The 17500-nt window shown below is 41.2% G+C and overlaps 1 protein-coding gene across 1 annotated transcript in view; it reads right to left on the reverse strand.

Moving 5' to 3' along the window:
- Positions 1 to 6451: 6451 nt before the first annotated feature.
- mbd2 (methyl-CpG binding domain protein 2) overlaps positions 6452 to 17500 on the reverse strand; it is a 73557-nt gene continuing 62508 nt past the window's right edge. The window contains exon 7 of the mRNA XM_077223027.1: positions 6452 to 6929. The gene's annotated coding sequence lies outside the window, so the exon portion shown is untranslated. The remainder of the gene's footprint in view (positions 6930 to 17500) is intronic.

Consider the following 17500-nt stretch of genomic DNA (forward strand, 5'->3'; position numbering starts at 1 on the left):
GCAGAAACTGTTATAAACCAGCAGAAACTGTTATAAACCAGCAGAAACTGTTATAAACTGCAGAAACTGTCATAAACCAGCAGAAACTGTTATAAACCTGCAGAAACGGTTATAAACCTGCAGAAACTTTTATAAACCAGCAGAAACTGTCATAAACCAGCAGAAACTGTTATAAATGTGCAGAAACTGTTATAAACCAGCAGAAACTGTCATAAACCAGCAAAAACGGTTATAAACCAGCAGAAACTGTCATAAACCAGCAGAAACTGTTATAAACCAGCAGAAACTGTCATAAACCTGCAGAAAATGTTATAAACCAGCAGAAACTGTCATAAACCAGCAGAAACTGTTATAAACCAGCAGAAACTGTTATAAACCAGCAGAAACTGTTATTAACCTGCAGAAACTGTCATAAACCAGCAGAAACTGTTATAAACCAGCAGAAACTGTCATAAACCAGCAGAAACTGTCATAAACCAGCAGAAACTGTTATAAACCAGCAGAAACTGTCATAAACCAGCAGAAACTGTCATAAACCTGCAGAAAATGTTATAAACCAGCAGAAACTGTCATAAACCAGCAGAAACTGTTATAAACCAGCAGAAACTGTTATAAACCAGCAGAAACTGTTATAAACCAGCAGGAACTGTCATAAACCAGCAGAAACTGTTATAAACCAGCAGAAACTGTCATAAACCAGCAGAAACTGTTATAAACCTGCAGAAACTGTTATAAACCAGCAGAAACTGTCATAAACCAGCAGAAACTGTTATAAACCAGCAGAAACTGTTATAAACCTGCAGAAACTGTTATAAACCTGCAGAAAATGTTATAAACCAGCAGAAACGGTTATAAACCAGCAGAAACTGTTATAAACCTGCAGAAACTGTTATAAACCAGCAGAAACTGTCTAAAACCAGCAGAAACTGTCATAAACCAGCAGAAACTGTTATAAACCAGCAGAAACTGTTATAAACCAGCAGAAACTGTTAAAAACCAGCAGAAACTGTTATACACCTGTAGAAACTGTTATAAACCTGCAGAAACTGTTATAAACCAGCAGAAACTGTTATAAACCTGCAGAAACTGTTATAAACCAGCAGAAACGGTTATAAACCAGCAGAAACTGTCATAAACCAGCAGAAACTGTTATAAACCAGCAGAAACTGTCATAAACCAGCAGAAACTGTCATAAACCTGCAGAAAATGTTATAAACCAGCAGAAACTGTCATAAACCAGCAGAAACTGTTATAAACCTGCAGAAACTGTTATTAACCTGCAGAAACTGTCATAAACCAGCAGAAACTGTTATAAACCAGCAGAAACTGTCATAAACCAGCAGAAACTGTCATAAACCAACAGAAACTGTTATAAACCAGCAGAAACTGTTATAAACCTGCAGAAACTGTTATAAACCTGCAGAAAATGTTATAAACCAGCAGAAACGGTTATAAACCAGCAGAAACTGTTATAAACCTGCAGAAACTGTTATAAACCAGCAGAAACTGTCTAAAACCAGCAAAAACTGTCATAAACCAGCAGAAACTGTTATAAACCAGCAGAAACTGTTATAAACCAGCAGAAACTGTTAAAAACCAGCAGAAACTGTTATAAACCTGCAGAAACTGTTATAAACCAGCAGAAACGGTTATAAACCAGCAGAAACTGTCATAAACCAGCAGAAACTGTTATAAACCAGCAGAAACTGTCATAAACCAGCAGAAACTGTCATAAACCTGCAGAAAATGTTATAAACCAGCAGAAACTGTCATAAACCAGCAGAAACTGTTATAAACCAGCAGAAACTGTTATAAACCAGCAGAAACTGTTATAAACCAGCAGGAACTGTTATAAACCAGCAGAAACTGTCATAAACCAGCAGAAACTGTTATAAACCAGCAGAAACTGTTATAAACCAGCAGAAACTGTCATAAACCAGCAAAAACTGTCATAAACCAGCAGGAACTGTTATAAACCAGCAGAAACTGTTATAAACCAGCAGGAACTGTTATGACCAGCAGAAACTGTTATAAACCAGCAGAAACTGTTATAAACCTGCAGAAACTGTTATAAACCTGCAGAAACTGTTATAAACCAGCAGAAACTGTTATAAACCAGCAGAAACTGTTATAAACCTGCAGAAACTGTTATAAACCAGCAGAAACTGTTATAAACCTGCAGAAACTGTTATAAACCTGCAGAAACTGTTATAAACCAGCAGAAACTGTTATAAACCAGCAGAAACTGTTAAAAACCAGCAGAAACTGTTATACACCTGCAGAAACTGTTATAAACCTGCAGAAACTGTTATGAACCAGCAGAAACTGTCATAAACCAGCAGAAACTGTTATAAACCAGCAGAAACTGTTATAAACCTGCAGAAACTGTTAAAAACCAGCAGAAACTGTTATACACCTGCAGAAACTGTTATAAACCTGCAGAAACTGTTATGAACCAGCAGAAACTGTCATAAACCAGCAGAAACTGTTATAAACCAGCAGAAACTGTTATAAACCTGCAGAAACTGTTATAAACCAGCAGAAACTGTCATAAACCAGCAGAAACTGTCATAAACCAGCAGGAACTGTTATAAACCAGCAGAAACTGTTATAAACCAGCAGGAACTGTTATAAACCTGCAGAAACTGTCATAAACCTGCAGAAACTGTTATAAACCAGCAGGAACTGTTATAAACCAGCAGAAACTGTTATAAACCAGCAGAAACTGTCATAAACCAGCAGAAACTGTCATAAACCAGCAGGAACTGTTATAAACCAGCAGAAACTGTTATAAACCAGCAAGAACTGTTATAAACCAGCAGAAACTGTCATAAACCTGCAGAAACTGTTATAAACCTGCAGAAACTGTTATAAACCAGCAGGAACTGTTATAAACCAGCAAGAACTGTTATGACCAGCAGAAACTGTTATAAACCAGCAGAAACTGTTATAAACCAGCAGAAACTGTTATAAACCAGCAGAAACTGTTATAAACCAGCAGAAACTGTTATAAACCAGCAGAAACTGTTATAAACCTGCAGAAACTGTCATAAACCAGCAGAAACTGTTATAAACCTGCAGAAACTGTTATAAACCAGCAGAAACTGTTATAAACCAGCAGAAACTGTTATAAACCAGCAGAAACTGTTATAAACCAGCAGAAACTGTTATAAACCAGCAGAAACTGTTATAAACCAGCAGAAACTGTTATAAACCTGCAGAAACTGTTATGAAACAAAAAATATTAGTTTTATGACTTGATGAAAGCTAGTATAAAGTGTGATTTTTATTTATGATTAATCTTTCATGATTCTCTGTCAGAAGCTGCTGTTTTCTGCGACAGGAAATGATTGCGTGCCGTTTCTGATTGAACGTGTCATTTCCTGTAACGACAGGAAGCCATTAGCAGAGAGTGATGAGTGTTATGAGATGAAGCAAAAGCTCAGCGTTGATTTCATTCATCAGCAGCGATCGCCCGAGACACGTTTGCATGTCAGACATCAGACCATCGACACATCATTCATATTCTCCGAGAATAAAGCGGCCCTTGAGGAACAGAAGAAGGAGAAACTCTCTCAGCATTAGAATCACTGTTATACACTACAGTCAGAAGTTAGGGATCAGGTGTCTCTTCTGCTCACCAGCGCTGTGTTTATTTCATTAAAAATACAGTAAAAACAGTAATATTGTGAAATATTATTCCAATGTAAATCAGCTGTTGTCTATGTGAATATATAGTAAAGTGTAATTTATTCCTGTGAATTTTCAGCATCATTACTCCAGTCTTCAGTGTCACATGATCCTTCAGAAATCACTATAATATGATGAGTTGATGCTCAAGAAACATTTATGATTATTATCAGTGTTGAAAACAGTTATTTACATTTTACAGTTATTTACAGTTTATTTTACATTATTTGATGAATAGAAAGCTCAAAAGAACAGCATTTATACTTTTGTAACATTATAAATGTCTTTACTGTCACTTTTGATCAATGTAATGCATCCTTGATGAATAAAAGTATTGATTTCTTTTATTTCTTGATCAACTGGGTCAGTCTCAGGAGAAAACGCTCTCACACACACACACACACACACACACACCTGACACACACACGCTGTTAGTCCTGAACGATGGACGACACACTCCACTGACCCTGATGATGAACTTCCGTCTGTACAGGAACATAAACCCGCAGTTCTTCAGTCTTTAGTGGGAAGAAACAAAAGCGTCTGAATGATCTATAGATCAGCTGTGGGCGTGTGACCTTTCCTGACCCCGCCCCCTTCTCCACCGAAGTGACTGATTGGACAATCAACCGAAAACAAAACATAAAACGCTGCTGGCTGGGCCAATGATTAGTCTTGATTTATATGGGAAACCTTTTTTCCTCCGTTTAGCAGCTATAAAACATCCAAAACTGGAACAACAACCTCAGAACAAACGGACAATCAGCGGAAACGGTTTTCTGAAACGGTGCGTTGACAAGTTCATAATTAAATTATTGTGATGAGATCGTTAAAAGCAGCTGTAAACGACACCTGTGAGATCAAAGACGGAGATTGCGGGATTATTTTTTTATGAAAATAAATATAATGAACAAGATACCCAAAGTACTTGTTATTTAATTCCATTCCAAAAATCAAACATTTTAAAAGAGAACAAACATCACGGTTGTTTAAACCAATGAGGATCAAGCTGTGTCGTCAGCAAGTCGTTTCCCATCGTGCTTTTGCTCAGCACGAGCAGCTGCGCGCGGCCGCAGAATCCATAGACATAATAAATACATAGACGCCCTATTGGCCGCTTTGGAACGTTGCTGCGATACGTCAACGCGTCCGCCATTTTGCGGAGGGCAAGACTGCGCTGTAAACAAATGCAAGTAAACGGGTGAGCTGCGGTTTTCCTGGATAAAAACAATAATAACGATTAAACCTTTAAGATGTACGTGGTGTACGTTTCTATTACTAATTATATAATGACCAAATACAACCAAAAAAATGTCAGTCTTGTTTGTGAAGGGTAATTGCCCGAGACCTGTTTTCAATTGTGTGGCTACTTGTACAGCCCCACGCAGCGCACAAAACAGCCATTTTTCTTACTAATGAGAGGTATGGGAAAGTTGCCCTCCTTGATATGGCGGCACCATTGACGTACGCTCCAGCAGCCAATAGGGTGTCTATGTATTTATTATGTCTATGGCAGAATCCGACACGCGCGCCTTGCACTCGCGAGAGTTTTATTTCTAACCGGCATAAATCTCGCGGTGATCGGTTCTGCGCAAGCGTGTAATCCATCAGCCGGAAACTGAAGCCTCGCGGGAGCCGCCGGTGTAGCAGAACTTAACCCGCTGTTAGCATTAGATTGACTCCCATTCATATTGGCATCACTTTGACAGCGAATAAATTTACATCTGAGGCGTCCAAAGACTTCATTTGGCCATTATTTATTTCTAAACAAACACGACAATGTATAAAAGGCTCCATTTCTTTGTATCTTACGTTATGGCCTCGTAGAAGCCGTTTTTGTAAAAATAGGCTAACGATTGCGTCATAACCACGCGATTTTCTGTCACACAAAGGAGACATTAGCGTATAGACACGAGGAGAAGCTCCCAGGCAATCTTTTACTGTCTATGAGGCGATCGGGGGGACATAGAGGCATAAAGTCAAGGAGAAGCCCATAGATAGAGAGTCCATAAAAGCAACAGGACAAAATATTTCAACAACGTTTTTGAGGAATTAGGTGATTCAGATTTGTCTTGCCACAGCTACTAGAAGATTTACAACTGTCAGACGGTCGTCACGCTCAGTGTGAGCCTGCAGTCGCTCAGCCATCAGGAAGTGAGTGCAATAATCGGGCTTCAGTCTTCTCCATTGAAATCAAGGGGGCGCTGTGTCCATTTCTTTTACTGTCTATGGTTCAGCGTAGATTATGTTCATCTCACTCAAGCCTATTCCTTCAATCCTCGAGTTATTAATCATCACGGCAAACGAGATAAAGTGAGATTGAAGAATTGATCGGAGAGATATTATTCACTCGTATGAGAGACAGTCGCTACAATGTGACATCGCATCAATAATGCAAATCACTCGATTATAAACACTGCATTTATAAATGAGCAGGAGTGTTAACGGGTATGAATTGTAATTCATTACGATACTGTGATTTGTTCATTCATTCCTCCTTAAATCAGCTCCAGTCAGTCAGGCCACTAATCAGATGTGGCAGCGTTAATAAGAACGTGTAATTATGAGTTTCAGACTAATTTCGTGCTTTGCAACTGAATAATTTCTTCAACAAATATAAGTGGCATTTAAAAATAAGAGCATTTCATAAAGAGATTAAACGCACATCAAAGAGAATCAACGTCATGCTAGATACACGACCAAAAATCACAAGATATGAATAAAATGTAAATGTCTGTAGAAGTAAAAACATAAGAGCATATTTGTGAATATAATCATTTATTTCTCTAGAATGATGCAAGAAATGTACACATCTTTATCTCAAGGTATAAAAAAATTTCTTAAATAAGCAGTTTTTCATTCATACATTTGTAAATGTATTAATTATTTGTTACAAACCCTGAAGAGAGCACATCCCGTACGACCAACGACAACAAAAACAAAACTAAAAATTATTTGCAATACAAATCCAGCAACGGTCACCTGAATATACATGAGGAATTATTGCTCTGCATTTGTCCATTAAAAAAAGCTGTATTTTCTTTCTAGTGGCTTCTGTCTGACACATTGTTCTCAGTTATATATAGATATGTACATCAAAATATATGCTCTAGTTGAAAAAGGCCTTGGTTGAAGCTATCTGTAATGGATTGTGAAGGTGTGCTTGGTTCAGCTGCTGTTGATGCAGACTGATGACATCACTTCCAGGACGTCCACATCACTCCAGTGCACAAAGAAATCTGGAAAATAAACGATAATTCACCATCAATTAATGTGCAAATAGATGCTCTATGATTTTCTGAACAAAATTAGCTATTTTTCATGAGCAGTAGGTGGCGCTGTTCCCAAATTTGGCATGTACTCTTCGATCATGGTGCAGATGAAGTGCACCAAGTTTAGTTTCCATAGATTAAACAAGTATTGCCAAAATATAGCAGCTAATAAAATTCCGGGTCAACATTGGTAACTTCCCATCATCATAATTTTTGAACACAAAGGAATATCGGAATTCTGTCCAATGATCAGTCAATTTAGGTATATATACAGTATATTTAAAAATGGGGACTACAGTAATGTGTGGAGTCTTAATGTAAGAGATTGATTGTGATCAGACTTTTGAGAATTGTTTACTAAGACTTTTGTTTCTAGAACAAACGGTTCAAAAGTTATAACAAAGAGAAAAGTGAATTTTTGAACTGGTGGTGGCGCTATAGAGTTGGTCCTAGAGACCCCAAAACTGGTCCGATTACTATTCAGTAATAAGTGTGCTCTAAGAAGTAAATGTAAATTAAGCTTCAATGAAAGTGCAATTCGTGTAAACTAAGTTAATAGATGCTCTCTAATTGATTGATTGAACAAAAACTTAAATTTTTCGTGACCAGTAGGTGGCGCTGTTCTGAAATTTGGCATGTACCTTCAGATCATGGTGTTCATGAAGTGCACCATGTTTTGTTTCGATATATTAAAGTATTACCATAATACAGCACTTAATCTAATTTGGGGTCGACATTGTTAAATTCACATCGTCATAGCTTTTGAACACAAAAAAATATGGCAATTCTGTTCAGACTTCTGCCCAGTGATCATCTGTGCCAATTTGTGTAAGAATATGAAAACATTTGGAGTAGTAGTAGCTGGAAAAAGGAATACAGTATATTTCAAAGAAATCTGGAAAATAAATGTTAACTCAGCATCCGTGAATGTGCAACTTAATAGATGCTCTCTGATTTTAAGTTCTGAACAGAAATAGCTATTTTTCATGACCAGTAGGTGGCGTTGTTCTGAAATTTGGCATGTACCCTCAGATCATGGTGCTGATTAAGTGCACCAAGTTTCATTTCAATAGATTAAGGTATTACCAAAATATAGCAGCTAATCTAATTTGGGGTCGACATCGTTAAATTCCCATCATCATAACTTTTGAACACAAAAGAATAATCAAAAACTTTGTTTGGCCCAGTGATCATCTGTTAATTCATCATCAGTTAATAAAAACTCATGTTAAGTAAGTTAGTAGTTGCTACATCAGGATAGTGGACAGACCAATCGCAACAACACAACACAACACAACACGTGTCCACTAGTAAACTTCTAATGAGAAAACCTGTTTTTGTAAAACACAAACGGGATCCTGATCCTGATCACAGATCAGACGTTTAACGCCCTCAGAGATTCACACAGATTGATAACGTCTGTTATATTAAATACACTGGAGTGAAATGAGAAACAGGCATATACAAACAAACATTCAGGGTCAAATGAAGCTGAACTGCATTTATAAAAACCCTATCAACAAAATATCCTCAATGTAAAGCCAAATATACACTATATAGGAAATCTTGGCTCTATCAATGTTTATTTCGTCGCAAAAGTGTAACTATATTATCGCCCAGCTCTTTATTTAAAGTTATACACAGGTGAAACTCGACAAACTAGAATATCGTGCAACAGTTCATGTATTTCAGTCATACAAATTAAAAGGTGAAACTAATATTTTTAGTATATATATAACTATATACATATGCATGATTATACTTTTCATAGGGCCGACATTTCTGTATTTAAAATCGTGATTTCATGTAATATTCTAATTTTCTGAGATTTTGAATTTGTTGTTTTCATAAGCTGTAAGCCATAATCATCAAAATTATAACTTTTGCACGATATTCTAATTTTTCGAGTTTCACCTGTAGTATACAAGCATGTCCAACTTTATCTACAAACAGTTCAATCTTAAAGTGAGTAATACTACATATATATATATATATATATATATAAATCTTAACTATGATTGTTTGTATCGTCTCAAAATGTAACTTTATTATCATCCAACTGTAATCAGATAAATGTGACTATAAGGCATGAAAAGCTGTAAAGCTGCTTTGAACACACACACACACACACACATTCGCATTTACAGTAACACACTTTTCAAATCACAGTGAAATAAATAGACTATAAACATTGTAAACATGATTTCTACTTAATGGCTTTAATTCATTCTGTACAGCAAGCTGCCATATTCAATTATAAATAAATAATATAAAACACTTTTATCTCTGTTTGAATGTTTTCCGCAGTAATTTCGTCTGATACAGGGAACATATTTACAAGCACAATTAAACCTAATCATCATAAAATGTGTTTTTAATCACATCAGAAAACACAAATCATGCACACGCAGAGAAAATGTAACGTGTAAATGTACATAAATATCAATGCTTTTAAGTTTTAATGCGGGTCCATCACAGAGGCGTGTTCAATCAATGCAAGAGCCGCGCGGGTAATTTACATCTTCATTAGCAGAAGCTTTTCACTTACGCTGAGATTTCAGGATAAAGGGGGTAATTAACACAAACTGCCCTACAATTTAAGAGTTTGTGTGCAGCATTAATTACACACTCACGGCACAACAAACACAGCGTCTCGGGCTTGAAAACGGCTTGTTTAACATTATGAAGCAGCTAGTTTGGTCAACGCAGTGATCCAGTGATTCACTGCTACTAGTAACCTTAGTTTGCACATTTAATGCTTTCACTCCCGCTGTTATCTTGTAGAAACCAAGTGTGCAGCAAACGTCCTGAAAAGATATTTTTGAGAGGTCTATGATACAGCAGGTCAATAAGATTTCATCGGACCCTTCACATGTGTATGTGCTGATGAACTCTGCTAGGAGATACAGGCTCCCGTTACGCAAGCATAATCGCTACAAACATTCGTTTGTTCCATTGTCGACAAAACTGATTAATAAGCAACTCCAGTAAGCTGGTGATACAACTGCATGTGTTGTTGGCGGAGTAGAGGTAACATAAATATAGGAGTTGCATGCTTTTTAGGTCATTTATGAACTAAAAGTGTTTCTCTTTTTATTTTCTTTATTTAAGAATAGTGTTTTTATTTAGTTTAGGGAAGAAAGTTTTATGTGGAATGAATATTAATATTTGAATGATGGATGTTTTTGGTGGGTTGATGTTGCAACAGTTCTCTAATCTAAGACAAATTTCTCCTATGAGAGAGGATAAAAGGTACCTTGACCTTGAGAAGTGATCTCGATTGCCCCCGGTGGCTGGTCCCAGTATAGCTCATAAACCCTGAGTCTCGATCGCCCCCTGGTGGCTGGTCCCAGTATAGCTCATAAACCCTCTGTCGATCGCCCCCCGGTGGCTCGTCCCAGTATAGCTCATAAACCCTGAGTCTCGATATCCCCCGGTGGCTGGTCCCAGTATAGCTCATAAACCCTGAGTCTCGATCGCCCCCTGGTGGCTGGTCCCAGTATAGCTCATAAACCCTCTCTCGATCGCCCCCCGGTGGCTGGTCCCAGTATTGCTCATAAACCCTGAGTCTCGATCGCCCCCCGGTGGCTGGTCCCAGTATAGCTCATAAACCCTGAGTCTCGATCGCCCCCCGGTGGCTGGTCCCAGTATAGCTCATAAACCCTGAGTCTCGATCGCCCCCCGGTGGCTGGTCCCAGTATAGCTCATAAACCCTGAGTCTCGATCGCCCCCTGGTGGCTGGTCCCAGTATAGCTCATAAACCCTCTCTCGATCGCCCCCCGGTGGCTGGTCCCAGTATTGCTCATAAACCCTGAGTCTTGATATCCCCCGGTGGCTGGTCCCAGTATAGCTCATAAACCCTGATTCTCATTCACCCCCTGGTGGCTGGTCCCAGTATATCTCATAAACCCTGAGTCTCGATCGCCCACCGTCCCCCCCCCGCCCCCCCCCCCCCCCCCGGTGGCTGGTCCCAGTATAGCTCATAAACCCTGAGTCTCGATCGCCCCCCCGGTGGGCAAACGAATGAGTGTGGGCGGGACCTCTGGCTCCAAATAATGTCATCGCAAATACCGTTTCTGGGATATTTTGACTTCGTTTTTCTACAGTGGAAGGAAATGGTAGATGGTAGAACGTGTCAATATAGACTATAAACACAGGTTTTTGAAACACACTTGCTAAATTGTAATAATAGTAATTTAAAGTCCCCTGGTTAGGAAATCATTTCATCCCTTAAAACTCATCACCAAAACGACATTTAAACGTTTTTTCCTTAAAAAAAATATATATTCATGCATTAAATATTGAATTTAACTCGACACCCTTGCCTCATTTAGTATGTGCGGTTCTATGAATATGCAAATGAGCAAATAAAAACAACTTTCAAACAAGCCTTTAAAAGTTTATCTTGACAAACTCTGCTTTAGTAAAATATACAGTTAAATGAATTTCTAGGTAACACTTAACAATAAGGTCTTATTAGCTAACGCATATATGCATTATAGTTAATGCATTAACTAACAATAACCAACACATGTGTTACAGTATTTATTAATCTCTGTTAACATTAGTTGATCAATATTGTTCAGGTCTATTCAATAATATTAACAGATACTATAACTTTTGATTTAAAAAGATGCATTGGTAAATGTTGAGATTAGCATTAAGATGAACAAATGCTGTATTAGTGTTGTCACTGTAAAGAGTTGGAGTGATTTGCGTGTGAAATGAAACGCGTGTCTAAACATGTTGTAATTAGAAGTCAGCGAATGGAGCGACGCTCCGCCTGCAATTAACTGATAAAACATTAATATCAGAGCAATTATGTGAAAGAATGATTGTGTTCCATTTCATGTTCTGAAGGAGAAGAAATGCAAAAATGCAACTAATTCAAGAAGAAATAAATGATGAAAAGATGTGAGACGAGACAAAAACAACAACAATAAACAACAGTTTTAGTTATTTTAGTACATCAAAATGAAAATGAGAAATTATAATGCTTTTTTTTTCAATGGTAACAATTTTTAATAGCAAAATTCACAAGCATGAACTGATAAAACGTTACGCCTTCAAAATATAAATATGAATATTATCCGAGGGTAGTTTTAACTAATTTAATTTAAGTAGTTTTTGAGTTTGTATTTTTTAAATACGTCTGTGTAACTGAATTAAATTAAATGTTGAAATTAACAAACTAATATAAATAAAGTATTTTTCATTGTTACTTTGTTAACCTTATTGTAAAGTGTCATCTGTTAGCATATAGGCATGTTATAATTCAAGTTAGTTTTTTTTATAGTTTTGTTAATTATAAGTCAGTTAAAGATGCAGCACTAACAAATGAAAGAAGAATTATGAACAATCTGTTGTTCTCTACACACAGACGAAAGTGAGGGAGTGTGTGCAAACGGTGTGTGCCTGTGTGTGTGTGTGTGTGTGTGTGTGTGTGTGCGTGTGTGCCTGTTCCTGGTTTAAATGAAAGGAAACATCCTCTCGACAGACTCATTTATCATGTGACCCACCAGTGGAATTCATGCAAATGCTATTGGTTTCTGTGTGCTGGCTAATTTGTATTTAAATTGTGTCTTGTGTCGGGACGCTGAAGCTCTTCTGCATTCACATCAGAATCAGCTCATAAACAAACCCAATCCCACTGAGACATAAACAACATGTCAACATCGACTCAGCAAACATGCAAACTAGAAGATGTGTGACATTCTCTGAGCTTCATGTGAATATACATTTGACATCATGAGCTCATTAACATATGACCGCCCACATTCACGTGCAGCCAATCATAGTAGAGATCATGCATGCATAAATACATTCAGCATTTCCCAACTGGGGTGTGTGGCACATTGCATATGTAATAAATGTAATATTTCATATGCAAGGTAATGGTGTAGTTGATTAATCATGTGGTAAATATGCAAAAGTGCCACACATCCCCCAAAACACAGCATAAACATATAGTTGAGGAGTAAAAATATACATATATTGCATTTGTATTACTAAAAATTTGCGATGGGCAACGATTAATCACATCAAATAAAAGTTTGTGTTTACATAATATATGTGTGTGTACTGTGTATATTTATTTTGTATACACACACATACACACACACACACACATATATATAAGAAATATTTGCATGTGTATACTGTATACATATATTTATACACAATTTAACCTAAACATAAATATTTTACAAATAACAAATTTTTCTTAAATATATACATATACAAAATAATTATACACAGTACAAACACATATATTATGTAAACACTTTTATTTTGGATGCGATTAATCCAATGAGTGGAAATGAGTGTTAAAATAAAGATATCGATGTGAAAACAAAAGCTTCCGTCTGATGTTGTATATTTGAGAGAGAGAGATAGAGGGAGAGAGAGAGAGAGAGAGAGAGAGAGAGAGAGATAGAGATAGAGGGAGAGAGAGAGAGAGAGGGAGAGAGAGAGAGAGAGGGAGAGATAGGGAGAGAGAGGGAGCGAGATAGAGATAGAGGGAGAGAGAGATAGAGGGAGAGAGGGAGAGAGAGGGAGAGAGAGAGATATAGAGGGAGATAGAGAGAGATAGAGGGAGAGAGGGAGAGAGAGAGAGAGAGGGAGAGAGAGAGATATAGAGGGAGATAGAGAGAGATAGAGGGAGAGAGGGAGAGAGAGAGAGAGAGGGACAGAGGGAGAGAGGGAGAGAGAGAGATAGAAAGAGAGAGGGAGAGAGAGAGATAGAAAGAGAGATAGAGGGAGAGAGATAGAAAGAGAGATAGAGACAGAGGGAGAGAGAGAGAGAGAGAGAGAGAGAGAGAGAGAGAGAGAGAGAGAGAGAGAGAGAGAGAGGGAGAGCGATAGAGATAGAGGGAGGGAGAGAGGGAGAGAGAGAGATAGAGAGGGAGAGAGAGAGAGAGAGAGAGAGAGAGAGATAGAGGGAGGGAGAGAGAGAGAGAGATAGAGGGAGAGAGAGAGAGATAGAGGGAGAGAGGGAATGAGGGAGAGAGAGGGAGAGAGATAGAAAGAGAGATAGAGGGAGAGAGATAGAAAGAGAGATAGAGACAGAGGGAGATAGAGAGAGAGGGAGAGCGATAGAGATAGAGGGAGGGAGGGAGGGAGAGAGGGAGAGAGAGAGATAGAGGGAGAGAGGGAGAGAGATAGAGGGAGAGAGGGATAGAGGGAGAGAGGGAGAGAGATAGAAAGAGAGATAGAGGGAGAGAGATAGAAAGAGAGATAGAGAGAGAGGGAGATAGAGAGAGAGAGCGATAGAGATAGAGGGAGGGAGAGAGGGAGAGAGAGAGATAGAGGGAGGGAGGGGAGAGATAGAGGGAGAGAGGGAGAGAGATAGAAAGAGAGATGGAGAGGGAGATAGAGAGAGAGAGAGGGAGATAGAGAGAGAGGGAGAGCGATAGAGATAGAGGGAGGGAGAGAGGGAGAGAGAGAGATAGAGGGAGAGAGGGAGAGAGATAGAGATATAGATAGAGGGAGAGAGGGAGAGAGATAGAGATATAGATAGAAAAAAATGGTAAATGGACTGCATTTATATAGCGCTTTCACAGACCGAATGGCCACCAAAGCGCTTTACATAGTTGCCTCACATTCACCCATTCATATACACATTCATACACCGACGGCGGTGTCAGCCATGCAAGGCGCCACCCAGCTCGTCGGGAGCAGTTGGGGTTAGGTGTCTTGCTCATGGACACCTCGACACTTGGTCAGGTGGAACCGGGGATTGAACCACCAACCTTTCGGTTTGTAGATAACCCCTACATGAACCACTGAGCCACTGCCGCCCCTAGAGGGATAGAGATAGAGGGAGAGAGGGAGAGAGAGAGACAGAGAGGGAGACGGAGATGGAGAGGGAGAGATGGAGACGGAGAGGGAGAGGGAGAGGGAGAGATTGGGAGGGAGAGAGAGAGAGACGGAGATGGAGAGGGAGAGGGAGAGGGAGAGGGAGAGGATTGGGAGGGAGAGAGAGAGAGATGGAGAGGGAGGAGGGAGAGAGAGAGAGATGGAGAGGGAGAGAGAGAGAGATGGAGAGGGAGATGGAGACGGAGACGGAGAGATGGAGAGGGAGAGAGAGAGACGGAGACGGAGAGGGAGAGATTGGGAGGGAGAGAGAGACGGAGAGGGAGAGATGGAGATGGAGACGGAGAGGGAGAGATGGAGAGGGAGAGGGAGAGAGATGGAGAGGGAGAGAGAGAGATGGAGAGGGAGAGATGGAGATGGAGAGATGGAGAGGGAGAGATGGAGAGGGAGAGGGAGACGGAGAGATGGAGAGGGAGATGGAGACGGAGAGAGATGGAGAGGGAGATGGAGACGGAGAGAGATGGAGAGGGAGATGGAGAGATTGGGAGGGAGAGAGAGAGACGGAGATGGAGAGATGGAGAGGGAGAGATTGGGAGGGAGAGAGAGAGATGGAGAGGGAGAGATGGAGAGGGAGAGAGAGAGAGATGGAGAGGGAGAGATGGAGAGATGGAGAGGGAGATGGAGAGGGAGAGATTGGAAGGGAGAGAGAAAGACGGAGTGGGAGAGATGGAGAGGGAGAGGGAGAGGGAGAGAGATGGAGAGGGAGAGAGAGAAGGAGAGGGAGAGATGGAGAGGGAGAGGGAGAGAGAGAGACGGAGAGATGGAGAGGGAGAGGGAGAGATGGAGAGGGAGAGATGGAGATGAGACGGAGAGGGAGAGATGGAGAGGGAGAGGGAGAGATGGAGATGGAGACGGAGAGGGAGAGATTGGGAAGGAGAGAGAGACGGAGAGGGAGAGATGGAGAGGGAGAGAGATGGAGAGGGAGAGCGATAGAGATAGAGGGAGGGAGAGAGGGAGAGAGAGAGATAGAGGGAGAGAGGGAGAGAGATAGAGGGAGAGAGGGAGAGAGATAGAGGGAGAGAGGGAGAGAGATAGAAAGAGAGATGGAGAGGGAGATAGAGAGAGGGAGAGCGATAGAGATAGAGGGAGGGAGAGAGGGAGAGAGAGAGATAGAGGGAGGGAGAGAGGGAGAGAGAGAGATAGAGGGAGGGAGAGAGGGAGAGAGAGAGATAGAGGGAGAGAGGGAGAGAGATAGAGATATAGATAGAGGGAGAGAGGGAGAGAGAGAGACAGAGAGGGAGACGGAGATGGAGAGGGAGAGATGGAGACGGAGAGGGAGAGGGAGAGATTGGGAGGGAGGGAGAGAGAGACGGAGATGGAGAGGGAGAGGGAGAGGCAGAGGGAGAGATTGGAGGGAGAGAGAGAGAGATGGAGAGGGAGAGGGAGAGAGAGAGAGATGGAGAGGGAGAGAGAGAGAGATGGAGAGGGAGACGGAGAGATGGAGAGGGAGAGAGAGAGACGGAGACGGAGAGATGGAGAGGGAGAGAGAGAGACGGAGACGGAGAGATGGAGAGGGAGAGAGAGAGACGGAGACGGAGAGGGAGAGATTGGGAGGGAGAGAGAGACGGAGAGGGAGAGATGGAGATGGAGACGGAGAGATGGAGATGGAGACGGAGAGGGAGAGATGGAGAGGGAGAGGGAGAGAGATGGAGAGGGAGAGAGAGAGATGGAGAGGGAGAGATGGAGATGGAGAGATGGAGAGGGAGAGATGGAGAGGGAGAGATGGAGATGGAGAGATGGAGAGGGAGAGATGGAGAGGGAGATGGAGACGGAGAGATGGAGAGGGAGATGGAGACGGAGAGAGATGGAGAGGGAGATGGAGACGGAGAGAGATGGAGAGATTGGGAGGGAGAGAGAGAGACGGAGATGGAGAGATGGAGAGGGAGAGATTGGGAGGGAGAGAGAGAGATGGAGAGGGAGAGATGGAGAGGGAGAGAGAGAGAGATGGAGAGGGAGAGATGGAGATGGAGAGATGGAGAGGGAGATGGAGACGGAGAGAGAGAGATGGAGATGGAGAGGGAGAGATTGGGAGGGAGAGAGAAAGACGGAGTGGGAGAGATGGAGAGGGAGAGGGAGAGGGAGAGGGATGGAGAGGGAGAGAGAGAAGGAGAGGGAGAGATGGAGAGGGAGAGGGAGAGAGAGAGACTGAGAGATGGAGAGGGAGAGGGAGAGATGGAGAGGGAGAGGGAGAGATGGAGATGAGACGGAGAGATGGAGAGGGAGAGGGAGAGATGGAGATGAGACGGAGAGGGAGAGATGGAGAGGGAGAGATGGAGATGGAGACGGAGAGGGAGAGATTGGGAAGGAGAGAGAGACGGAGAGGGAGAGATTGGGAAGGAGAGAGAGACGGAGAGGGAGAGATGGAGAGGGAGAGAGATGGAGAGGGAGAAAGAGAGATGGAGAGGGAGAGATGGAGATGGAGAGATGGAGAGGGAGAGATGGAGAGGGAGATGGAGACGGAGAGATGGAGAGGGAGATGGAGACGGAGAGAGATGGAGATGGAGATGGAGAGAGATGGAGAGATTGGGAGGGAGAGAGAGAGACGGAGATGGAGAGATGGAGAGGGAGAGATTGGGAGGGAGAGAGAGAGACAGAGAGGGAGAGAGAGAGACAGAGAGGGAGAGATGGAGATGGAGAGATGGAGAGGGAGATGGAGACGGAGA

This window comes from Siphateles boraxobius, unplaced genomic scaffold, assembly GCF_051911475.1.
Source record: "Siphateles boraxobius isolate OS27281-9 unplaced genomic scaffold, OSU_SipBor_1 120, whole genome shotgun sequence".
NCBI lineage: Eukaryota > Metazoa > Chordata > Actinopteri > Cypriniformes > Leuciscidae > Siphateles > Siphateles boraxobius.